The sequence below is a fragment of the Apium graveolens genome, chromosome 9, assembly GCF_009905375.1.
Source record: "Apium graveolens cultivar Ventura chromosome 9, ASM990537v1, whole genome shotgun sequence".
NCBI lineage: Eukaryota > Viridiplantae > Streptophyta > Magnoliopsida > Apiales > Apiaceae > Apium > Apium graveolens.
Window position 1 is genome coordinate 76,612,523 of NC_133655.1, and position 21,734 is coordinate 76,634,256.

The window sequence follows — 21,734 nt, forward strand, 5'->3', positions numbered from 1 at the left end:
CTCTCATGTTTTGACGTGTGGATCAGTTATGTCCAATGTTGCAGGCGGGGTTTGTGTTTTATCAACTTCTAGCTAGTGTGTAATATATGTGGTGTGTTTTGTCTCGGTTCATCTATTCCTATTTCAAACATATTATAATTAGTACTACTAATTTCATATATCTTGCTTCTTTACTTGAGCATGCTTAAATTCAAACCTCCAGGAAGCTAACTCAAAACTTAAAAACTGAAAGCAAATTTTTGTTCTAGAAAATTACAGACTAGTGTTCCCAAAAATGAAAAAATAATTCAAATTTTAATATCTAACTCTCTCTCTGTAGTTGATCGGATCTTCTAATATAATTACAGCGTCATGACAGCTGGTACCCTCAAATCAATTGCATACACTGCATAAAAATTGTTATCTGGATTTGGCATTTTTTATAAAATCTCCCTGCATCACATAAAATTATAAACAAAAAGTTGCCATACTAGAAAAAGATCTGGCAAGGCTCTTGAAGCACATTCTAGCCAGGCTCTTGAAGCAGCTTACAAGTTTTCGTCACTGTCAACATATCCTTCCTATGCACTTCTCTTATGTGCGAAAGACTTTTCTGGTATGATCATATAGTTCTAAATTTTAGCTTGATCATTATAAAAAATAATGGATTTATCAAACACATGAACAGTTTTGAAATGTTGAGCCTCGGACTACAAGTTTTGACAATGATAATAGTGTGATTCAACAATTAATGCTTATAAGTTGTACTATGTGCTATGGACAATCATAATTTCATAATTTAAGATGATTAAAAGTCTAATCTAAGATTTTGACGAATTGTGAGCAGTATGTTCCTTCAACTTTTGTGAAGCAACTGAAGTCGAGAGCACACACAATCAAGGCGAAACTGCAGTCCGGGAAAAAGAGTGGGATGCAGTCGTCAGTACCTATGGTTATGGTATCTCTAGCAAATTAAATTATGGTTGGTATACTTTTGCCTGGGAAAACTCTCTACAAATTGGTGACCGCTTGTGTCTTGGAGCTGCTCAGTACAAAAGATGCTTTGATCCGAGTTACAATTTTCAAATGCACTAATTAAGAGCCGAAAGCAGGTCAGCTAACACACTCAACTAACCTTCCCTTTGATGCAGAGGAAAATGCCCCTAGATTAAGAGACCTTTCCTATCTCTCTCATATTTTGATTAGCATTGAAGGCGGGGTTTGTGTTTATTTAACTTATTTTTTATTCCGTTATATGTTCTGTGTTTGTCCGTTTATCTATTTTACACATGTTCGTACTAATTTTACAAATCCTGCTTGTTCTTTTTTTGAACTAAAGATCTTGCTTGTTTAGTTAAGCATGCTTAAATTCACCAAGTCACCGTCCTCTCATTTAAAAGCAAATTCAAGTGTTCTAGTAAAAAATTACAGGCTTTCCCTAAGGAACAAGAACCGCAACTCACAAACTGATATCATAACCCACAGGTCTAATACAAATTTTATAGTTAGTTTTTATGCAGAATAGTCACAAAAGATAAATAAATTTTAAAAGCACAACAGCTGGGAAGCTTATTTGCCACGTTACTGACCATCCGAGAGAGGCTTCCCAGCCAAGAAGAAATATGCGGTTAGCCAATACAAGATGCTAATTAGTTTATTGCGCAAATAGCATTTAAACCTTGATAAAATGAATATGATCTGCCAAGAAAGAATTCTAAAAAAGAAAAAAATTTAAAGCTCTCTTCTGGATAATAGAATAGAATTAATTTATTTGGGGGGGTTTTTCGGCTTATATATATTTTTTGGGGTGGGGTGTGGCAAACTGCGGAGTCATTGGAAGGAGCTTTATCTAGAAGATGTGAAGTATTATATTGATAATATAGTGAAATGGTAAGAGTCCTTACTTTCCACCAGCAACAAGCCCTTCTGCAGCTTTTTCCAAGAAAGCTTGAACTCTTTGGCTTCCTTTGGAGCAAGTCCCACATATTCAAGGGCCGCAACCTACGAAGACAGAAAGCAAAACTCTAACTAATAACTATGAAGATGATGCAAAGCAGAAAACATTTTCAAGTTTACATTAATTGAGCCCAAAAAAGAACCTGATATCCAGCCCTAAATACGAATTTCTTTTAGACCGTGATAGTCTTTTATTGGAAATTTAATATAGATAGATGTATCAATACGGATCACACCATGTTTTTCGTTATAAAACGTCCAAGTGCTGTTAAGCGGAAACTACTAAATGATAAATGACTTGTATCCAGTGGCAAGCACCAAGGCAGGGGTGAGCCAATGGTAAGATCTTTTTCCCATATGACCTTAATAAAGGGATAGCAAGTTTCAGAGCAAATTCTATATAATCAAATCACATTAACAAAAGAAATAACTTAAAACAAATGCTACTCACTTCAAAATCTGCTTGTTTCAAAGCTTCAATGCATTGCGTAGTCAGCCTGATGTCAGGGAGGCCATCACCAAGCTCAATTTCAGCCTGTCATTGAAGATTTAAAATCAATAAATGTTTTAGACATTGTTAAAACTTAGGCAAAGTCTTTATACAGTTTTACTGGAACCTTGATTCTTTGGTGTTCTTCGTTATTGGGATCAAAGGAATCAGTCATGCACCACTCATATGCAGCGAAACATTGACCAGGCTTCAATACTCTATAAATCTCTTTGTAGCATCCAAGCTTCAGGTCAAAATATTCAAGGCAAGTCATAAAAAAGAAGAGGGAGAAATTACAATTTTCACACAAAAAACTAGGTACTGATCAAATATTCCAACCAGAAATATTTAACTATCTATGAGCAGTTGACCATATATTTTAATTTTAATTACCGCATCAGGGGCATGACAGGTAGCCACGATTGCGTAGACTGCATCAAAATTGTTATTTGGAAATGGCATTTTCATGAAATCCCCCTGCAGCACATCAAATTTAAATTAATCAAATGAAAAAAAAATATTAACATGAACAAATATTATACAAAATACCAACCTTCACAAAATCACATGTCTGGTCTACTTCTGCCATGCGGTTTAATTTCTGCACATTAAAAGGAGTAAAAAGAGAAATGGATTATCTTCTGCTTAATATACAGAAAAGTGCTACCGAAGCATTGGTGTTGTACTATGAACTCTCGTAACATTACCTTTCCCCTTGTTATCTGATATTCATTGTTATTCAGCCCTGTAACTGAGGTGGAGCTGCCAAGCATCACAGACCAGATCAGAGAGAGTTACATATATACTGATTAATTAATTAAATATATAACGCAACAATACAAGAGTCAACAAGTTATATAATATTATAGTAAATCAATGAGATTATAAACTATTAGATAATTGGCAATATTACAAACAGAGGAAAATGTTATTTTCATGAGTGAGTACTAAATAACTTGTTATATTAATTAAGTTGTTAAAAGACTTGGTACAAAAAAAATTGTTGTGGAAAGACATTCAAAGAAGCATCCATGCACATAGCCACAAAGCAATATAACAGACCGATGAACATACATCTTACAATATCTGTGTCCAAAAAATTCACAGCAAAAAAACAACAAATTACCTTGTTTGCAACAACACTTTACACTTATAACTGAATTATGGGGATAACAGTATCGAGCAGAAATGAACAGGCAAGGGAGCCTAAACTTATCAAGCAATAATAGATGAAAACATAGTAAATTTGAATCACCACCAACCTAAATCGAGCTACTTCCCTCAGTGGTCCGCAAATCCTGCATCCTACATCCAGAACCTGCAGGTGACGCAGAAGGCCAACTTACAAACTAAAATTATAAACAACAATACATTGTGGACAAGGGATGGTATAGCGGAAGAACACAGCAACTGATTGTTACCTAAAGGATGTGATTCAGGATAGATATAAAATATCTCAGATTATTACAATTAACTTCTATATAAGAAAAACAATGTGGTCACTAATATTTTATTTCCGCCAAATTCAAAGCTGTGTAGAATTTTATTTTCTCTCATCTAATTTGCTTAATATATGTGAAGTGCATTTAGGATACTCTCTGGAGCACAAAAGGATTTTTTTTTAAAATTTATTGACCGGCATCTATGTTATGGTTGCAGTATATAGTTAAGCAAGTCGAGAGACCTTCTGCCCAGGTTTAAGGTCCAGCTGTAGAGCAAGGAAATGTTCATGCCTCTTAATGCTTTCTCGAAGAGATTCTGTTTTCCATCTGCGAACACATTAATCATTTGTAAGTTCTATGGAGCTGCTGCAAGATAACATGATGTGGATCGCACCACAAAGAAACAAAAATAAGAAGAAAAGGGATAAGAGAAGAAGATGATATTTCAAAAGAACACGATCATTCCAGAAACGTGAACTTTGAATCTCAAATTGCTTAGATCAATCCAGAAACTAAGTAATTCGAATCTAACCTTCAAAACAATCCAGTAATTGAAGTTTAGAGAAAAGAAAAACTACTCATAGTTAATCTCAAAACACAAGTTTTATATCATCCATTGTCTCTCTTAAAAGATTACATGAGAAGGGTATTTATAGGCTTAGACAATAACCCAAACCCAATAGGATTCCGAGAGAAATTCAATATCAGCTTGAATTAGCCAATATCTGAATCCTTCCAGGAAACAAATTTAAAAACCAAATCCGAATAAAAAAGACAAAAACCAAATCCAAATAGGAAAATAAAATCCTAAGTGCTTAAAACAAGAAAAACCCTTTCAAGTGAAAGGTAAAAACTTGCAAGCAAAATTCGAATTAATAATTATATAATAATCAGCTACTTGTCCAACTTCATGCATCGCTCCTTTATTCCCTGTTGTCCAAGTAAGCTGCATAACCCATGTTTGCATCCTCTCCAATTGAACATCACCACAAGTACGCATAACCAAATCCAAATTAACATATTCATTCCTTGATCCTCATCATTCTCCTCTCCTTTGAAGAAAACTCGTCCTCGAGTTCTAAAGTATTTAAGAATAAGCACATAACGAGGTGATTTCTCGTAGAACTTGAAAGCCTTAAATTTCAATTCCATCAGCAATATCTTTGGAAGTAAACTTGAAAGAATAAGATAGTTTGATGAGATAGGTGAATTCAACAAGTTCTCTACCCCCAGAAAATCATTATGTTCCACGATGATGATGTTGTTTTCCTTGTACACAACCTCTTTAGTTTGGAACATATCCTCGAGTACCTTTTTCTCTTCAACCATGTCACGACACACAAGTTTAAGTGATATATCTATTTGATTTTCTTCAACAACCAAGAATTTATCATCAAGTGACTGTCTTTCTTCATGCTTCTCTACCATAGCTTCTTTTGTAACTGGTTCATCCTTTTCTTCCAAACTTGATGTAGTCGCCACATGTAACACATGATAATCAGCAACAAGATCCGCGACATTCTCCACACTGACAAAGTCTTCTTCTTTAGTTTCTTCTGAAAGAGTAAACTCGTGAAGGGATGACTTCAATTTCTCGTCATGTTGAAAAGATTCAAATTCCAAAGCAAGATTGCATACATCATTAAACGAGATATATGGACTTGATTTAACCTTTCGATAAATAGGCAAATTCAATCCACGAATAAATCTTCCAATTTTAATTGTTTCCGTCTCCTCCAAGTCACAAATAAGGCGCAATCTATAAAATTCAGAAGTATACTCAAAAACACTCATAGTACCTTGAGAGAGGGATGTCATCTTCATTATACATTCGAATTTATAATGCAAAGGAATATATTTTGCACGAAGTTTTTTCTTCAGAGATGTCCAAGTCATAATCTTTTCTTTTCCAGATCTAACTCTTTTTATGTTTAGATTATCAAACCACAAGTCTGCTTTCTTTGTAAGTTTAAGCGCTGCAATCTTGAATATTCTCATCTCAGTCCAACCTGTATAAGCAGAAATCTTGTCGACTTGTGTAACCCATTCAACAAAATCATCTATGTTACCCAAACCTGTAAAGTAACCAAGATCTATACCAGGATCATAGACTTCATCACTATCTTTCACCTTAATTAAAATTTTATCCCATGCATCAAACCTCGATTCCGTTGAATTAACAAGCTTTTGAGTACGTTTATCAATCTCATCCAATTTTCCAAGTAATTTTCTGAGCAATTCATCCGTAGCCATAAGAAAAATCTGAAAAAAAAAATTTGGTGAACAGTGCCCGTGAACAGTGCCGATGAATAGTGCCCGTGAACAGTAAACCGTGAACAGTATTTTTGTGAACAGTACCCCCGTGAACAGTACTCGTGAACAGTACTCGCGAATAGTATTTTTTTTATATATATATATTTTTTTTTTTGAAACCTAGATCTCTCAACAATTAAGAAATTGGAGAAAAAACCTTGGCTCTGATACCAAATTGATGTGGATCGCACCACAAAGAAACAAAAATAAGAAGAAAAGGGATAAGAGAAGAAGAGGATATTTCAAAAGAACACGATCAATCCAGAAACGTGAACTTTGAATCTCAAATTGCTTAGATCAATCCAGAAACTAAGTAATTCGAATCTAACCTTCAAAACAATCCAGTAATTGAAGTTTAGAGAAAAGAAAAACTACTCATAGTTAATCTCAAAACACAAGTTTTATATCATCCATTGTCTCCCTTAAAAGATTACATGAGAAGGGTATTTATAGGCTTAGACAGAAATTCAATATCAGCTTGAATTAGCCAATATCTGAATCCTTCCAGGAAACAAATTTAAAAACCAAATCCGAATAGAAAAAAGACAAAAACCAAATCCAAATAGGAAAATAAAATCCTAAGTGCTTAAAACAAGAAAAACCCTTTCAAGTGAAAGGTAAAAACTTGCAAGCAAAATTCGAATTAATAATTATATAATAATCAGCTACTTGTCCAACTTCATGCATCGCTCCTTTATTCCCTGTTGTCCAAGTAAGCTGCATAACCCATGTTTGCATCCTCTCCAATTGAACATCACCACAAGTACGTATAATCAAATCCAAATTAACATATTCATTCCTTGATCCTCATCAATAACTAATCTGGTATGACATGTTCGTTTACACACATCAGTATACACAGTAAAATTGTTCGAGGAATTTGAAAGTAAAACGAGAGAGAGTGAAACTCACCTGGGTGCAAAATGAAATGATTCTCCCCAGCCATATTCCTAGAAGCTTGTGACAAGATCGTAGTATTTGTTTACCTGCAGCGCATGAAAGTTTTATAAGAATTTATATGAAAAAATAACCTTAACACATATATCATGTTATAGGGCTGGCTGGTCTATAGTTGTGAAATTACGGGCAGTTCACAATGTATTTTTTTAATAATATAGTTCAAGAAATGTGGCAGTTGACCTAAAAAGGTAAACTCAACATATTTGAAGTCAAGTTTGGATGATCAAGTCAAAGTTACATTATCTGAATAACATTTGCACAAATATGACAATAACTTATGCATAAATAATAATGGTAGAGAGTAATAATATAATTGATATCAGAATCAATATATATGTAGGGAAAGCATTTACCATGTCAGTGTAGTTTTCTTTTCTTGCTTTTTCTTCACCTCCAAAAGAAACATGATACTTTTCATACCTGATGTATTGAGAACAATTATAATAAGAAAACATTAAAGAACAACAAAACTGAAAGGAAACTGAAAATAGAAAAAAAAATGTAAGGCCAATAAGAAAACAGCACTAATGTACAGCAGCAAAATTCTGTAGATGATTCATTTAATGACACGCTTTAAAGTATCTAGAATACTCTGAAGAAATTGCAGTATACAAAGGCCTACGTGGAAAAGGAAGCTATCATAATAAGGTCATAGACATCTTTTTTTGCTTTTGATAAATTCATAGAAATATGATTACTAGAGCAACCATTCAAATTTAAACACTTTTAACCGCCATGTCTTGCAGGGAACCTGATAAAATAAAAACCTTAAAACGTCTGTGTAACAGCCTAGCCAGAATAAACATATTCCTCGGTGATTGTTTATAATAATATTAGCACTAACGAAAATTTCAAGAAGTACAGCTCGGGAAAATGGTGAAAATCTTGTCCTCCCTCCGTTTCTATTTATATGGCGTATGACTTTATGGCACACATCAAAGTGCTTCGATTACATAGTTAGATTTATTTTGTAAATTATAATAATAATTACATTTTTTATTGAGAATTTTTTTTGTAAAAAATAACATTTTTTCTATTTATCAGAAAGAAATGGAGCTTCTTCTTCGACTGCATCACTAAAGCCTTCGGGAATAAATGTTCCAACTTTGATGTCATTCCTATAATGAGTCAGCACATCGGGTATGCTATCATTAACCAAACTCATTTTGATTTTGCAAATGCTATGATAGGTTTTATTGGGGATAGGATGATAGAAGATAGGAATGTTGTCTACTTTGCTAGATTTTGTCAGCTTATATATAATTTCTGTTGTGCTGATGAACCCCAATCTACCACTGACTTAACTCCACCTTTCAAAATTGCAAAACGAGCCTTTAATGACTTGGTAAATGCTGACCTTAAGAAAAAGGTGGTTAGACCTTTACAGATTCCTCAGTCTGTAAAACAGATCTTGGTAAATGCTGATCCTCAAACCTATAGATCTGTTTATCCTGATGTATAACCCACCACCACAACCCAAACACCACAGCAACCATCAGAACATACCACTCATACATCTATACCTCAACCTTCCCTCAGAACATATCTCAAATCATATCTCTCAACTTCACAGACAGCTCAACCTTCATCCTCAGCACCTACTGTGAAGCCTTCATCTTCCAAGCCCAAGAGGACAAAGACTGTTTCTCAAACACCACAGAAGAGAAGGAGGATTGTTCTGAGAGATGAGTCTGATAGTGAGAAACAGTTTTCTCCATCCGAACCTGTTGTTAAAGAAGCTGAGAAAGTTCCTTCTCAGAAGGATTCTGGAATTGGGGGATCTAGGCTTCTCAAAAGACTTAGAAGAATGACTTATGTTGAACCTCCCAAGGAATCCCCATCTTCAAAGAGATACAAGAAACAGAGAGCTAAAAGGCCAGTTTCAGATGATGAGGAAGCAACAGCTAAGGAAGGAGATCAGGAATCTCTGATCTCACAAGAACCAGAATCTGCTGAAGCCACTGCTTCTCCATTGACTCCAACTCATGAAGCTGCTACAGAAAAGGCCAACACACCATCTGTGTCTCCTGTACATAAGACTGTATCTCCTGTTGATCCAGGCACAAGTGCTGAAATTGATATTCAGAATCTGGTTGTGCCTGAGGTACTTTACTTAGAAGCTCCAACGACAATTAATCCATCAACAACACTTGTTACTGATGCTACTCAAACTCCAGAATTATCTACTACACCTTCTCTGCATCTAGATATTGATGATCAGAATATAGGTGAGCATCAGGATATGGATGTTGATCAGAACTTGGAACCAGATCAGCACTTAGAGGATGATGCTGAAGCCTCAATTGCTTCTCATACTGTTGTTTTATCAGAAGATGTTGACTCTGTAAGTTCTGATGCTGTAAATGCTGATGATTCTGGTGATACTGGTGATGCTGCTCCAAATACAGATGCTGATGAAGCAGGTCCTTCAGGACATGCACCTCAGCAAACTGTTCACAAAAGTGAACTAGTAAAGAAGTTTGTTATAAGAGAAGCACCAGTGCCTTGGAGTGAAACTCATGCAGGACAGGAGTGGACTAAGGAATGGAACTCAGTTATCTGTGTTCCATCTGCAAAGACTCTTGCTGAGCACTTGACAAAAGCTGATGAGATGTTAATTAATGATGATTTCAAAACACAGCTTCGAGTCACTGCATTGAAAACTAAAAATCTGCAAGGTCTCCATTCAACTACTCATGCAGAGTTACATAAAATTCAGGAAGAAATAATCAAGCAAGAACAAGTTCAGAAAAATTGACAAGAAAAAATTCTTCCAACCTACCTTTGACAGAGTTGCTTATATTGAGAAGACCCAAGAGAAACAACAATCTCAGATTGATGATATTTTGAAAAATCAAGCTTCTCAGCAATCTCAACTTGATGAAATCCAAGCTTCAGTGGAATTGCTTGTCTCTCTTATGTTACCTGCTGATGCCAAAAAGGGGGAGAAAGTAATTACGTCCAAATGCAAAACTGATAAGACACTGAAGGGGAAGGATGATGAAAAAGATGACCAGGGAAACTTTGAAATGGGTGGAGGTCATAGTCAAGGTAGAGGTTTCTCATCAAGAAAAGCTAAAATCACAAGTCACAGGACAAGTTCTGATGCTGGAAAAAGAATTACTTCTGCTACTGGTAAAAGGATAAGTTCTGATGAACTTTTGGATCTTGATGAAGAAATGTCAAGACAGTTATTTCTTAAGGAAAATCCAGGAATGGACTTGGAGAGTCTGATGGAAGAAGAAACTAGACTTAAATCAGAAAAAGTCAAATCTAAATATGAAGCTTCTGGTAAAAAGAAACTTCCAAAACTCACAGGCATTGTGATAAAACAAAGGACAAATTCTGAAGCAACCAAAGCTAAATCATAACTGCAGATAGATCCAAGGTCCAAGGGCAAAGAGAAAGTTGGTGAACCTATCAAGGTTTATGTGCCTCCTGTGAATGAAGAAATTACTGATGAAGATGCTGATCTTGCTCTGACTTCAAGAAAAGTTTCTAAGACAACCTCTGACATGGCTCAAGTTGTTCAGAGTCAAGAGATAGTTAGTTCTGATATCTCAAAGAAGCAAGTAACCTCTGACATAGCTCAAGTTAACTTGATATCAGAAGATAAATCAAAGGAAACCTCTGATGTTGCTCATGTTAAACCTTCAAAGATACTCCTACCAGGATTCACCAAAGCCAAACAGACTCAACCTTTGAAGACCGCTGCAAGTGGTTTTGAAGCAAGAGTGGTTACTGGAAAGGAAGCAAGAGAAAACTGGATTGGGAAGTGCTGATGAAAGAAGAATACAGAGATCACAAGGGTGATATTGTTGAGATGAAGCCCAATTCTGCTAAGATTATAACTACCTTTCTGGGTTACAGGGCTTTGGAATTCAATCTTGAGTCTGACAAGGCGTATTTGATCAGACTGGATCAGGGCATAAGGAAAGCTAGAATTAATGATCTCAGGGATGCAATCTTTCAAATTGGTGAAGATTCTGCAGAACTTAAAGATGCTAAAAGGAGGAAGGTTGATGAACTTAGATATGCTGAGAGATGTTTGTTGAAGAACTATCTCAGAACAACTCCTGACATCAGAGAGATCAGAAGATGAAGCCAAGTCAAGATCTACAACTACTTAAATTCTGATATGGATACAGACTGAAGTTGTTATCTGAAGTTAAAGATTGGTAAAGTTTTAAGGACTGTAAGTTGTAGTTATCTAGTCAAATTCTCATGCATTTGTACTTAATGTTTTTGACATCATCAAATATTTGTTAAACTTGTATATTTTGCTAATTTACAAGTTGGGGGAGATTGTTAGATATATTTGATAATGTCATGGCTAATGTGATTTATGTTTAGTTTTCAGATCTTACTTAAACAGGATAAATCAGTACTTACTGGAAGTTAGGACTTAAGGATATTAGTACTTATATTATCAGGAGATAATTATCAGAAGATGGATATCAGAACTTAAGTACTAAAGGACGTTCAGATAATGAAGACAACTGGTTAAAGGAAAGAAGATCGAGACAAACATAAGAAGAGATATGCATGAAGATGGAATTCTATGAAGAATAGAATACTTGGAAGAAAAGATATCTGATTGATATATTTTAGGAAGCAGAATTATATTTCATATCAATTAGCGATTATCTTGTAACTGTGTAGTATATAAACACATACATACGGTTTACACTATAAGTGTTATCACAATCGAGAAGATTATTCATTGTAACCCTAACAGCTCTCGTGATATTTGTTCATCACTGAGAGAGAACAGTTCCATACTGTAACAGAGTTTATTGTCTTAATAAAGTTTATTTTTTGTTACGTGAGTTATTAAAGTTCGATTTGATTGTGCTATACACTGTATTCATCCCCTCTATTATGTGTGTGTGACCTAACACAGGATATAACACCTTGATAGGCCGATATGTGCCTTGGGTACCTTTTGTTTAGTTGGATATGCTTCAGCATACAGGTGTTGCTCCGCGGCTGATCACCGGCGGCAACACACCGTCGTTCGAGGATTCCAATCCCAAAATAAAATATATATGTAATTGTTGTTTATTATCAAATATATATCAGTTTTCGATACTGTTCAGGTATTGTGGTTTGGTTTTGGTCATCAGATATATTATTGTTGTTGTTCTAAATTATAATCTATATACTTCTTGTTGAGCATTTCTTTCGCTCATACTTGTTTCATATCCTGATTCTTTCAACTAGGCCAGGGCAAGCTTGAGTTCCAGATCTGACCAGAGGTTGTGTGCTTGTAGATAGTTTAGTGTGTTTTCCAGGTAGACAGTTGGGATGCTGAGCTAGTCTAGAGATTTGTAATAAATTTTGAATAAGTTGTAAAACTAATTAGACTTATGGTTTGATCACAGTTGGTTTGTATTAGTGTCTGTTTCATACTATAACTTGTAATCGATCCAGTTGCATGCAAGGGGTCATATTTATTATATTATTCCGCTGTGATTATTTTATTATGGTTTATTGGCTAGTGACCCCGAAATCTTGACCCCGGGTTTGGAGGGCGTCACAATTAAACTGCATAAACATCTATCTATGTTATTCCTTAACAATACAACAAGAATTACAGAAGGGGTGTTGAATGTAATTCTGGATCCTTTTTAAAATTTAAAGAATGTTCTAATTTGATAAATATAATAGTGTTTGATTAGCAATGGTGTGGAATAAAAGAGTGATAGAAATCAAAATACTAAGTAATAAAAACACAAGCTTTTAAAACTTTTCGGTGGATTTGAAAGTATCCACCAGAGATATATAAATATCAATTGAGAACCCTGTGAAGCTTTGAATAGCTCACAGCTGCTTTACAAGTTTGAACAAACAAAACTATAGAGAAATGCTTACATAATACAGCTTGATCTGTTTCTCTGAAAATAAGCTTGCTTCGTTAATTATTCTACTTGCTACACTTGGTTTATATATCACCAAGTTACATGATAATAAGACAAGATAATAAAATAAAATTTATCTAGTCTAAAATCATGCTACTTCATTACTCTTTCCAATATCTTCGACTATCTTCACAGTAGCATGGAAATGGTAATGCTTCTTTGTTCTCAAATTCCTGCTTAACAAGCTGCCATATTCCTTTTGCAAACACCCAACGAATGTGACTGTGTTGTCACTGTCGACAACTATTTGAATTTGATCATCCGTCGGGACTATGTTTGTCATCCGTCGGGAGCTATGTTGATCATCCGTCGGGAGTCTTATAGATCATCCGTCGGGAGTCTATCTGCCACTTGACTCTATTTCACTTATATAAAATTACAAGACATCTCATATTTATAATTAGTCAACCTATTCTACATATCAATCTAGTAGTCAACATGACTTAGAGAACCCTACACAATCTACTTGAAAAAAATATGTTATTTGCATAAATATGCTACATAACTTATTTGTTACATAAGCTACTCACTCGATGGATGTTAATCTATCATCCGTCGGGACTGTAAAGTTCATCTGTCAGGACTATATTAGATCATCCGTCAAGTGCTACAAAATTCACTAAGTTAAATCTACTAAGGTATTTTGTTTAACTTATCATCAAGTTCACAACATATTCCTAACAATCTCCCCCAATTTATGTCTATTGGAATTGTAGCCATAAATTAAGAGAAACTTGCTGATAACAAAACAACCAAAAAAAATACAGATTAAAAAGTAGTAGATAAAACTGATAAGTGTTGTAAATTTTTTTAAAAATTAAACAAAGCGAAGTGTACAAAGAGTTCTCACAATCATTATCAAGGTGTTCCTCTAGTCTGAGCAGATAATTCTATTTCCTTGATTGTCTGGATTTCTTCCCAAACTTCCTGTTGTTTTCCTTTATTTGATTCTGGAGTTGTCTGTGGAATTCAAGTTCATCAGCTTCAGATAGATCCAACATTTCTTGTATTTCCAATAGAGTCTCGTTGCTAGAGATACTCAATTGGTCATCCAGTTTGAAGAATCTTCTAACTCCCTTATCATCCATAAATTCCATCAGCCAATAAGGCCTCAAATGCACTCTATTTCCTGTGAAGGGAATTGATAGAGTTTTTGGAAGTGCATCTTTGGCTTTATTACTCTTTAGCTCTTCAATCTTCTTTAGAACCAATCTCCTTGCAGTCATATTAAATCCAAAGTTCTTTTTGAAAGATGAGTAGATCTTTATTAGTACAGAACATCTTTCTTCTAGAAACCTGTGAAGAGGCCATGTGATTTCTTACCCTGCCTTGTACTTAAACACCAATCTTTCAGGAAGATGTCTGTGAACATCAATTCATCCAAGTAGAGATTTAAATCTGAAAACTCCTTGATATCACAGATATATAAAAGATCTTCCTTGTTGACTGTAGATTTAGATTTGGTTAAGGTCTTGGTTCTGAGAGTTACAGGCTTGCTTTTCTTGGTTGCTCTTATATTTATTTGCTTTGGCTTGTTCAAGTTAGGTAAATTTAGTTCAGGAATTGGCAAACTATCCCTGTCCATTGGCTCATCCTTTGGAATTATAGGCTCATCATGAAAATTATTAGTTGGATCCACCATGAATTCTTCATGTACCACTGAGGGCTTGGATGTTTGAGTTGAAGTTGTAGACTTTTTGGGAATGTAGTCTTCCATTTCCTCATCACTAAAGTCCAATTTTCTTTTGGAATGGAGCTTGTATCTGAATCTTCTTTTTTGATGTGGTTCATGATGCATTTTATGATCTTGAGGTTCAGTAATCACAGATGGTTGTGCAGAAATCTCAGTTGTAGTCTTCACAGCTTGAATTTTGGCCAAGATAGCAGCTTGCTCCTTCTTTTGTTTGAGCTTCTTAGCATCTAAGGTAGCCTGCTTCTTTTCTTGCCTGATTCTTTCCTTCTCTTCCTTCTTAGCTTCTACAAACTGAGGGTGTCCAGCCACCACACAGATTTCCTTACCATTTCTGTAGATTTTGGCAATCCTTCTTTTAAGTACTGAATCAATTGGATCTTTGAAAAATGCAATTGACCTAGCCAACAGCTTCTTCTCATCTGGCCTAGGTGTCTCAAACACAAGATCCATAGGATTTTTGTCTGAGAACTTTGAGTAGTTTCTTTTAGGCTTCAAGGCCAGATTTGCCTTTGGAGATTTGATGCAAGAAGTTTGGCCTTTTTCCAAGTTGCCTAGACTCATTTCATGCACTGAGATGTGTTTGACTTGAGAATGGTGATGAAAGGTCTTGTCTGGCTTCTGTAGCTGACCAAATTTCTACTGAATAGCTTCATCAATCTTCTTCTATTTCTCATCTAGTTCCTTCTCAACAGCTGCAACATCAAGCATCTTGGAATTTGCCTTTGACTCAAGTTTAGCAGCTGCTATTTGGATCAGATCAATGTTGTCCAATACTGGTGGCTTTGGCAAAGTAATTTCTAAAAAAATTACTTGATTGATTTGAACATTTACCACATGCTCCCCCTCACTGGTTGGTTCTGCTTGATTGACTTGGATTGTTGAATCTTTCTCCCCCTTTTTGTTATCATCAAGTAGAGTGGAGGTAGAAGTTTGTGCAGCCACCATCTTTTGCAGCAACTGAGTTTGCTGAGCTTGATATAGCTGGATACCTGTGAGAGATGCTTTTATTGCAGTTAGCCTTGCATCCAGGGAATCCACTTTAGTAACAAGATCAGAATTATTCCTTAGCTATCTTTTAATGTCAAGCATTGTTGCATCTGGAAGTTTAGCATCCAATCTTTCAGAGGTATCCTTCTTTACTTGGTCAATCTTAGTTTTAATAGAAGTGACATCCGAATTGTGTTGAAGAGCTTGGATTTGATATAATTATAGAGAGTTGAGATGTGCCTGTAAGAGCTTCCTGGTGCTAGCATTTGTAGTGGATTGAAGAGCATTATGTGTCTCTTAAATTTGATGTATGAGAGATGTCTTGAAGTGTTGAACATCGCATTCCTTGGAAAATGCCCAGGAAGACAGGCCAGATCTGGAGCTGGGGCCTTTTTCTCCCCCTATGTTTATTGATCCTCCTTCATCATCATCTTCATCTCTAAATAACTCTTCAGACCCACCAGCTTCATAGTCAATGTCATCACCAGCTGTAGAAGGCATGGAGGTGATAGCATCATTGGCTCTCTGCATGGATTCAGTTGTATGGACTAAGTTGAGCATCTTTTCTACAGCCACATTGCCCTGTTCAGCTAGAACTTGATATGCTGACACAGGGTGAGTAAATGCCTCAGCTTCAAAAGAAACAGAGTCTAAAACAGCTTGATATTCTTACTGAATTAGCTGTTTCTTGTCAGCTTCATTGACATCCATTAACTCACTTATAATTGGCTCTTCCCATTCAGATGTACCTGTTTTTCTCTTAATTTCTCTCTGTTTTTGCATCAAGCGCTCCCTTTGGCTTCTCACCCTCACCTTCACCATCTAAGGTGGGACTCCCCTTACTCACTTTTGTCAGACCTGAAGAAATGGTCTGCATTGGTTCACTCCTTTCCTCTCCTTTTCCCTGGAAGCAACCCAACCTCTCACTCAATTCACTCCATGCCCTCAGTCCTAAGAGTGATTGTACTACTACTAGTTCATCTGTATTTGTGACAATTTTTGGGATTTGAAGTTGTGTAAAGAGTACCGACGGATGAGGAACATGTATCAGGATAGTAGTTAGGCTAGCCGACGGATGACTGCTGTTAGGCATATCCGTCAGGATACAATCACTACTCGACGGATGAACAATATCCACCGGGATAGAAGAAATGAATAAGTTTGGAGTGGAGACTATTGTAGACTCTGTGCAGATTGATGAAAATATAGGCACGGATGTCTCAATAGACTCAGAAAGAATTGGCAAGTGAGCCAACAAAACATCTAAAAGATGATGCTCACTTGCTTGAATTTTTGGCTTCTCCAATAAAGTTAAAGATGGAGAATTTGGAAGTGATGTATGAATCATGTCTACATCCAGTGAGTGTGTGGGTGAATTTGGTGTTTCAGGTACTTCAATTATTAATGATTTTGGATGTGACTCAACATTTATTGGAGTCATATCAAGCTGACTTTGAGATGGTGCAGTGACTGAGTCTTTAGCTCCAGTTTGCACTGTGTATGTTCCCTGTGCATCCCCAAGGGTTTTAGATCTTTTTTCCTGGCATAAGTTTATGGTGAACTTCTGTCCCTTACCCTCTTGGCCTGTGCTCCTGGTTGGGAGCTTGTTTTAATAGTAACATCCTTTTGGGAGGATGAAACTAGAGTTGTGCTGATTTCCTTATTAACAACCACAGCTTGTTGGGAAACTATGGTGTGGCTAGGCTTGGGTACAGTAATCTCACCAGCCTTATCCTTAGGGTTTCTTTGATTTTCACCCTGTCCCTCACCTAACTCACTCTCCTTCACACTCCCCTCTTTGTGTTTGATAGTTTTTACAACTGGTTTCTTTTGAGAGAAACCATAGCGGGCTTTCTTAGCTTTCGATTTTGAAAGTATTTTTTTGGTAGCTTGTGTGGCGCCCTCCAAACCTAGGTCAAAAGTTTGGGGTCCACACACACATACATCTTATTTATAACCTGCTTAGAGCAATAATAAAGATAATAATAATATGCAGTGACCCTACTTACCAAGTACCACGGATCGCAACAGGTTAAAGTATGCACACAAGCCAAACACACACACTTATATTAAAAATGCCCAAATCCCAACTATTCAAACTTACAACTGAATATTAAACATCATTATAAACTTAAACTATCCCAAAAGATGTCAGCTAGCTTAACTCGATCAACCTGGACCCCTAGCTCTCGCACAGGATTGGGAATCCTCGCTACCAACAGGTTCCTTCTTAACTGGAAAAAAACATAAACAACATCGCACAAATGAGCTAACTAGCTCAGCAAGTCACATTGACAAGACTGAGAATAATGATCATCAAGTGAAAAGAGTTAAGTTATCAAGTGAACAACGATTAATGATTTAGAATTGGATATTATATTTTCATTTTAAAAACCAAGGTTAGGTTGCTGATCAGTCATGCACTAACCCCGAGCAAGGCACACAGCTCTGCTCTAATTATTGGATATGAGGCACACATTGGCCTAATTTGACCACCAATCTGGTCTGACCACGAATCTGGTCCACAATTTTATAAAACAATCCAATTCTATCACAATAATAGAATAAATAATGTAAAGCAATAAACAGAATCATAAACAATACTGGATTTCCAATCATGAGAGGGTTTCAATCTTCACAAGGAAACAATATGGGAATTTCAACGAATGGCTATCAGGTGGTGAAAGAATGGGATAACAAGAGAATCAAAGTTTCAAGGTTATAAGGATTTGGTCTTTCAAAGCATAAGGTACAATGGTTTGAATCTATAAGCAATCTTGATTCAGTGTTCGGTATTTAGTTTGTATGTATTTGTGGAGTAGTATCGTATATCTGTGGTTCGTAGTTGGGTATTCAATAATCAATGGTTCAGAAAGAATAAGGTTTGAGGTTCAAAGATCAATAACTGGAATCAAGGTTTAGGGTTCAGTGCTTCAAAGCACTTGCAATATAAAACAGGACTATCAATTATCTACAATATATCTCGAGAAAGTTCAGAACAATTTCCTGGTATTAGCTTGCTATACTTCACTAACTTTCGATCAAAATCTCTTATTCCTCGACTACTTGCTTCCCTTTCCTACGCCTTGCCTCTTTTGCTCACATATCATAAGTATCTATTAATACTCAACTCATATGATTCTATTTGGTATACATTTCTATCTACCCTTCGTTTTACCCAAATCCGACTAATGGATTGAAGGTTATGCCAAAAACAAGTAAACACTGAATATATAGACCGACAGTCAAACAAACAAGTCACATATAACATATAGCACGTCAAACAATCAATGAAATTTCATTTATAAGGAAGTCTCGGGTCATAAACAGTCTTTCGGGTATTTAATACGATTTTTAAAACATTTTTCAGAATTTAAACGGGCCGTTGGATAAATTTTAAAGCAATAAACATGGTACGATTGGCCAAATCTGGCTTCAAAATACTTTTATAATAATTATAGAGCCTTGAGAATAATTTAAAATAATATTTTAAAACTCAAAACTATTTTTCGAAATTTTTAAATCAATAATAAATAATTAAATCTAATTAAATAATTAATTAAAATCAATTATTAATTAATTAAATCAATTAATCAATTAATTTTTCAAATTAATTGACCAATTAACTAATTAATTATTAACTAAAATTAATTAACTAATTAATTCAGATTTATTTTAGAATTAAAAATAATTTTTGGAACTAAAATAATAATTTTTGGAATTTTATTAATTAAAAACGAATTTTTATAATTAAAATAAAGAGGAAATATGATTTTTAAACATTTTTAGAACAGGAATCCAAAATATGCAAACTCTGGAAACCTGGGGGACTAAACTGTTTCTTCCCCAAAAGTCCAGGGGCCTGTTTGCAATTTTGCAAACCCCCGCCGTCGACTCGCCGGAATGTGGCCGGAGAACACGATTCCGGCCACCTCAGGCCATTAAACTCTCCAGAATCGAAGTACAGATCACCAGGAACATGTACATATAATCAAAACACATAACCCATTACAGGATTGGCCGGGAAATGAAGAACACTGACAAACTTTCAAAAGACAACTCCGTTCAAACCAGGAATCGTCTGATAACATACTATACATGAATCGATTACAAATTTCAAGGGGAACAAAACCCACTATCTCTCAACATCTGATAATCCCTAAATAAGAAACCCCCAAATTCAATCAAGAACATTCAAACGAATTATAAACCCTAATTTCTAATTTCGAAAATCAAACTCAATTTTGAACATGTTATTGAACTCCAAATCAGTCATATGACATATCAAAATCATCAGGATGACAAGCTCTACAACATGCAAGCATCAAATCATTCAGAAAATCATCCGAACAAAAATTCATAATTTTAATCAAAATAATTCGAAATTAAATAAAAATATATAAAATCAACCTTTGATTCTGCAGTTCTGAAACTTGGATAATCTGATAGTACTCCTCAAACCCTTCGTTTTGATTACCAGAGATTTCCAAACGGATATCAATAACACCTTGATTTTGCAGTTTGATTCTTGAAAGGTTTATATGAATATAAATATTTTCTCTGGAAAATTTTGTAAATACTGTTTGCAAATGATTTTCGGTACGAAACAAAATACGGTAAAGGCTATTTATAATTATGGAAAATTAGTATCCCGTTGGATCATTCCGGATATAAAATAGTACGTTTATTTATTAAAACGGATCCAAATAGTACCGATTTTCGGGATAATTATCCAAATCAGTACAATTTGTAATGCGTTCTTGGTCTCGGCGCCTAGTTACACGTATTACGAGGTGATAATTGTAATAGTTTAATAAAAGGATCCCGTTTATCGAAAATACGAGTTTTATTGATTTACCGAAATGAATTTTGTATCGAAAATATTGCGCCGGGACCCGCACAGGACAAACCGTACGTCCGATCGAAAAAGTCGAAACATGGAAAATGCTCGGAATATTGCAATTAGGTTAGGTAGGAGTTCTCGGAAGAGTTTCGGGTTATAAGAACATAAAAACGGGCTAAGTCGGCTGGTTCCCGATTATATAAAATAGTTTATAATTACTCGAAAAAAAATAATTATAAAATCCATATATTTCCTATAAAATCATAAATCAACATAAAAATAAATAGGAAGATATGAAAATTATCCATATTTTATTTTGGACATATAAAAATTAAAATAATCAATTTATATTATTTTTAAACATCCAAACACATATACCACTTAACAAATAATTCACAGAATAAATACTGAACATTCATAATATTTATTTATTAGCAAAAATAATTACACGATATATCTCAGATATTACAGCTTGGGTAGGCATCTGTTGGGTCATTAACATAGATGCCATAGCTCCACTTGAAGGCAAAGAAATTTATGAGGTTGGAAGAGCAGAGACAATGGTGCTTACCTCACTTACCTAAGGTCCCCCCATGATTGGAAAATAGAAGAGGGGCACCTCTTTGTGGTGACTTGCTCTGTTGAGATCTGCAATGATTCTCCTTTCTTGAACCCAATAATTCAGTTTGTTGGTTGGGTTCTCAACAACAATATTCTCAATAAAATGGTTAGCAAGCATCATAAACAATCTAGCATAATAGACACTTTTACCTCTCTTATTAAGTTACCCTAACTTATAACCTAACTCAAACATGATCATGTCACTGAAGTTAAAGTACTTATCAGTAACTAGCATATAAAGCACAATGTTAACAGAATCAAAATTACTCACTTTACCAGAAAATACCTTAGTTACCACATCACACAGATAGCTCCATTCATTTCTAAGACCTAGCCTCCTAATCTCACTTAACTGAGAAGTAGAAAGTGCATAGCCCATAGAATTAAGCATGTTAACTAAATTAGCATCTGTGTGTGGAACTGTAGTAGTGTTATCTAGAATTTTAAGCATGCTTTGATAATGTCACTATTAATGCAGAACTGCTTACCTTTAAGAGTGAAAGTTATGGTCTTGTCAGAAGATTAGTAC

General features: G+C 35.2%; 1 pseudogene; it reads right to left on the reverse strand.

The window, feature by feature from the left end:
- Positions 1-314: 314 nt before the first annotated feature.
- On the reverse strand, positions 315-7,657 carry LOC141684784 (cycloartenol-C-24-methyltransferase-like; annotated as a pseudogene).
- Positions 7,658-21,734: the final 14,077 nt, after the last annotated feature.